At 37.0% G+C, this 6,000-nt stretch overlaps 1 pseudogene; it reads left to right on the top strand.

Moving 5' to 3' along the window:
* Window positions 1–316: 316 nt before the first annotated feature.
* On the top strand, window positions 317–5,690 carry LOC113547106 (uncharacterized; annotated as a pseudogene).
* Window positions 5,691–6,000: the final 310 nt, after the last annotated feature.

Below are 6,000 nucleotides of genomic sequence, written 5' to 3' on the forward strand. Positions count from 1 at the left end.
GCTATGTGGATATTTAAGATAAAAATATATATATATATCTACCAAAACAAACCTACAAAAGCTACAGCATTGTCGTCTGTCCCAGCCCACTATAATTACATTTTACCTTTAAAAATAATCATTAGAATACTTTTTTTTTTAAAAGTGAATTAATGTCTGAAGCCATTTAATGTCATACATGAAACATTCGATTCCACGAGCTGTCCATTACAGGTTGTAAAAAAAAAAATTCTAGTTCACATTTACTCAGCCATGTTACCTGAACAATTACAGCTCTATAAAATATTTGGAAAATTCCACCAGTCACATGTTCAACATGGAGTTGCATCATCTGAAGTTCCTGAAGATCACGGGAAGAAGAAAAGTAAGTGTGCTCAGTGAGTTTTTCTTTGCTTTAAATGATATTGTGATACTGATGATGAGGTTAGTTTGAACGTACATCCCTGTACTCAAATTATGCACTTCAAGTAAATTATTAATGTAAACACATTTAAGAAAAATCTTCAAAACAGGGGATTGTAAAGATTTACTTCATTTATTTATTTATTTTTAACTAAAAGCTGTTCCTAAGCTATTCCTAAGACTCCATTTATTTGACTCAAGTAGACATTACACTTCTAGGTAAAACATAATAATGATAATAATATAGACTTAAAAAAAAAAAAAAAAATCGCTATCTCCTTTTCTTTTTGATTTTGAGTGTCATGCTGGATTGAAGCAAACTTTACTATCATTAGCTGTAAGAGAATACCACTGTTTGTGATCCAGCAGAAACCAGATCAGTGGAAACTACGTTCTTTTGCTTTCAGTTCACAAATGCCAAAATCCCCTCTCTGCTTATACAGTATGTTAAGGGAAGTAAGGATGATGTGGCTGGTACTTGTTATAGACTATCTAGATATACACTGTGTGTTCAGTAAGTAAGCAGGTGAAGTGGGTGGAGTCATAGGAACAGCTGCTCTTTTAGAGAAAGTGAAAGCGAATGAAGAGGGAATTGTCTTCTGATCTCTCTTTGAATTTTGACTTAGGGCCAATAAAAACAGTATTACAAGAGAGACTGGGACTTGGTCTATGACTGTTCCAGTGCAATCTTCACCCTTTAACATTGTACTCAGAATTATTATACTTCACCCATTTCTACCGCAACCCCAAATTACTTTTAAGTAATATTTTGGTGTAAACATTTTCACATACATTCAGTAGCTTGAAAATAACCTACACTGCCAAAGGCTTTTGGACACAAGAAATAAATCTAGATTTAATCTAATCTAATCATAAATTTAGATCATAATCATAATGCAAAAATCTTAGTCACTCTAATTAGGCAATTTAGGCTCACCACATTTATATAGCATTCTGCAAATCCTAATCGGTCTCTGTATGAGTGCTTTCCAAAAAGGCTCATTAGGATTTGATTGCGCTATTCTGTATCATTTTGGTTTGGTCTGTGAAAATAATAGTGATTAAAATGAATTATACCACTGCTAAATTCTTGAATCTGATTGCTCAGAAGGTGTTGATTAATTTTCTATTAACAGCAACTCTGACTATAATGTCAGCTGCAAGACAAATTGCATATAAAAACATACAAAGGCTGTTATGGCAAAGCTTTCTATATGAAGACTTCTAACATGTATGGAAGGAGTCTCCAGTGTCAGTGCTTTGTAACAGTCAAAGGTTTTCAGATACGAGAAAATCTTCAGGACAGAGGACTTGACAACTTTCTTGGTAACATGACAAGCTGCATTTTTCTGTCTTATTAACTCTGGATGTTGCAGACATTCCACAAGATTAAATGTAACTATAAATGGATAAAGTATGACGTACAAAATAATTGTAATAGTTGGTAAATGGTTGTGGTATAAGAGGAATAAAACACTTTGGTATTGTGAAATAAGCTAAAAAAAAAGTTCTTAGCAAGCAACACTATGCTGCAATCAAAGAAAGGCCCTGGGACAATAAAGCACAGTAAGAGAAAGGCATTATCTCCAAATGGAGAAAACTTGGAACAGTGGTCCAAAAGCGGTCAACGTGATCAACGACTCATCCAAAGTCACAAAAAAACTCAAGCAGACATCCAAGTAACTCCAGGCCTCACTGGCCTCAGATAAGATCATGATTCCACCATGATCATGGAAAGAGACTTGGCAAAAATAGTATCCATGAGAGAGTTGCAAGGCAAAAACCACTCCTAACCAAGAGGAACATAAAAGCTCGTCTCACGAACAACTAGATGACCCCAAAGCCTTTTGAGATAATATTTTCTACACTAAGTCTAACATGGAACTTTTTTTAAAGAGTTCTGTTACATCTGGCATAAAGCTAACACAGCATTCCACAATAAGAACATCATACCAATAGTCAATGGTGGTGGTAGTGTGATGGTGTGGGGATGTTTTGCTACTTCAGGGCCTGGGAGACTTCCCAATTGAAGGAACCATGAATTCTGCTCTCTACCAGAAAATCCTGAAGGAGAAGGTTCATTCTTCAGTCTGTGATCTGAAGCTCAAGTGTAGTTGGGTTAAGCAGCAAGACAATGATGTGAAGCACAAAAGCAAGTCCACATTGGAATGGCTCAAAAGAAACAAAATCAAGGTTTTGTAGTGGCCTAGTCAAAGCCCTGACTTGAACCACACTGTAGCAAGACCTTAAATGGGCAGCTGAAAATGTCAAGTGTGTCTCTTGTTGACCTCAGGTTTGTCTTGGCCTGCTCCAAAGCTCTTTGAGGTACTTTGAGTAACATTTCATTAGAAGCCTGCTTTGTTCTCAAGATGTCCACAGTGTATTTTGTAGCATTCTTCTGCCGTTCAAGTGTTCCCTCGAGTGCTGCAATCTCTGCCAGGCCTGGACAATCTGCTGCCTGATGTGGTCGTAGTTGGTGCAGTGTCCAGTAATAGGATGTACATCTGTAGCAATGGGGGCTTCGTAGACCCTGTTGAGGGAGCAGATGCAATCTTTCAGTGGCACGATAACAGCCTTGGCTGAATTCTTCACCACAACTCTGTGAAGACAAACAAATCAGAGAGACAATATTATATTTCTTGCAGGACGAGTCCTTTCTATTCCATTCATTCATGTGCAAATTGGTATTCCACTTACTCATATCAATCGGTTTGGTCCATGTTATCCTAAAATTAGAAACAGAAAGTACAAAAAAATGTCACAAGTGAACATAAGCCCATCAAAAGCCCCACAAGATGCCCTTCATTACCCGAAACCTCTGCATTTGTCATATATGATGGCACTGACAGAAGTGATTTATACGTAATACTTATCTTTAAATTATTATGAATTACTAGCATGTTTATATATATACTAAAAATACTTTAAAAATGTAATACAATGCTTCATAGAAAGCTATAGTAAGCTACTTATCTTTCTCTAGGTCCCTAAACTCCCAGAAAAAATGGTACCTTTCATTGTTGCCAGAAATATCTTTATTTCCATCTTTATTAAATGCATTAATGCATAAATTAGTATTAATTATTACATAAGCTTATTCTGTGAATTAGTCAAATTGAATATCTAAATGTGCTTACATATAGATTTCTGGCATGTTATTGAACTCCAATAAACATATTTATGTTGTACACGACAAACCATAATGCAGCCAATAAGCTAGTCACAGACATTCGATTAAACAAAAAAAAGTCCTACCTCTTTCTTATTCTGTTACTATTCTTCAAGTTCACTGAAGGCAGCAACTGCTGCTTGCATGGTGTCAGGATATCAAAGTAAGGCAACAGCTGATTTTACTTATTACATTTATTTTAAATGAGGAATTCAATGTTGCACTTAGGGCTGCATGATTAAATAGAAATTGTGATTTTTTTTTTAGCTTAGAATTTAGATCACAATTCTCACTCTCAATTCTTTGGCCAAATTTGTAAGAAACAACATGGATGCTATATTTATTAAATTCTTGCATTACTATAGCAAACTTGCTCATACTGCAACAGCTGAAATCCTGAGCAAAGATAACTTCTATTTAATATAAAACTTTAATCATATTAGGGTACCAAGAGCGCAGTATGTCTTGCCAAAGTTAAAAGGAAACCAATATTATTAATGGCTGGTTACATAACTACTCATAGTAATGTTTCTGTTCCTCTGCTGAGGTAACGCATAAGTCAACTATTGGCAAAAATCAATCTTGATAAATGCTCTGTGTGTGTAATGCATCACTGCAGAGTTTTGAGGCCAAGGGTAACTCTGAAGGAGCTGGAAAGATCCACAGCTCAGACGGGAGAAGCGTGAGAGAAGGACAACCATAATGCAGACATTCCACAAAGCCGGGCTTGTGGAAGAGTGTCAGACCATATCAAATCCAGTTTGGTATTTTCCAAAAGGCATGTCGGACACACTGGTCTGATGAGACCAAAATATTTCTTTTTGGCCCTGATCCAAAGAAAAACATTTTCCTGGAAACCCATCACTGATCGTCGCATTGATAACACCCTCACAGTGAAGCATGGTGGTAGTAGCATCATGTTGTGGGGATCCTTTTCTTCAGCAGGGGCAGGGAAATTGGTCAGGTTTGAGGGAAAGATTGAGCAAATTTAGATTCAATACATTTTTTTGTCTGATAGTACATTCTTAGAAAAAAGAAAGAGTCTGTTCCAAGGAGCATTGGCGCTGTTATGATATATAATTTTGGCCCAACACCTTATCACACTTTATGGTGGCTTTGCCTTTGTCAGCCATCTAACTAAAACAAATCTATTCTCTTTGGCAGGAACAAAGAGGCCATGGAGTCCTAAAATGCAAAGAAAAATCAAAGCCTCACCACAGCAGAGGAGATGAGAAACCAAACTAAGATTATAATGCAACCCTATGTCAACTGGGAGGAGTACCTAACTCCTGCACCACTCTCCATTGCCATCATGGCAGAACTGGCCTGTTTATCTTCCAAAACAGATTTCTCCATCAACAAAAACCCACCCAAGGAGGGCTACACGTACATCAGATACCCAAATTCATTTCCTGCCTGCCTCATCCAAGTGTGTAATTCTGGCTGGTGGGCATTCAATGAGGCCCAGAAGAACATGGATCAGATTAGACTCCACACAACAACTGTTCCAAATTACATTAAGACTGTTGTTAAGATTCTGTTCCAAGGCAGCAATTAGGTTGTTCAAGCTCATCTCCCTGACCAGCTGGAGAACATTGCAGATGACTGTCTTGAGTTGGCCAATGCAACCGAAATGCGGTTTGCTGAAGTCATCAATATTATCCAAGAGCTGCTGGAAGTGTGTCTAAAAGCTAGGAACCTTTATGGAGAGGAGGTGGACGCAATCATGAAAGAAACTAGATGAGAGTAAATTGAGGGAGGAGTCATTATTTCACAATTATTTCAAAATTATCGCAATACCTTTCATAATACCATTATTTTGCAGAGAAAGAGAGTTATTAGAAGAAATGTGCATATGGCAGGAAAATTCTCCCATCGTTGATCACTACAGTCTCGGGTTTGGAAATTTATAACAGTTCACAAGAGGGAACGTATATAAAAGGTTAAGTTTCTAGTGAGGTCGTGTTCAGAGCTTGTACTTGTTATGATGCCATTCAAAAGATTTTAACCATTTCTACTGATCTATGCATCAACCTGAGAAGTTATATACACACTCATTTCCTCTTTATACAGTCAGGTCCATAAGTATTTGGACAGTGACACAATTTTCATAATTTTGCCTCTGTACACCACCACAATGGATTTGAAATAAAGCAATCAAGATGTGATTGATGTGTAGACTTTCAGCTTTAATTCAAGGGGTTTAACAAAAATATTGCTTTAACCGTTTAGGAATTACAGATATTTTTTTTTAAACACAGTCCCTCCATTTTCACAGGCTCAAAAGTAATTGGACAAACTGCCAATCATAAATATTAGGATTTTTTAAATGCAATTCCTTTGCAGTCAATGACTACCTGAAGTCTGGAACCCATGGACATCATCAAATCCTGAGGTTCCTCCCTGGAGATGCTTTGCCAGGCCTTTAC

This window comes from Pangasianodon hypophthalmus, chromosome 9 (genome assembly GCF_027358585.1).
Source record: "Pangasianodon hypophthalmus isolate fPanHyp1 chromosome 9, fPanHyp1.pri, whole genome shotgun sequence".
Classification (NCBI taxonomy): Eukaryota; Metazoa; Chordata; class Actinopteri; order Siluriformes; family Pangasiidae; genus Pangasianodon; species Pangasianodon hypophthalmus.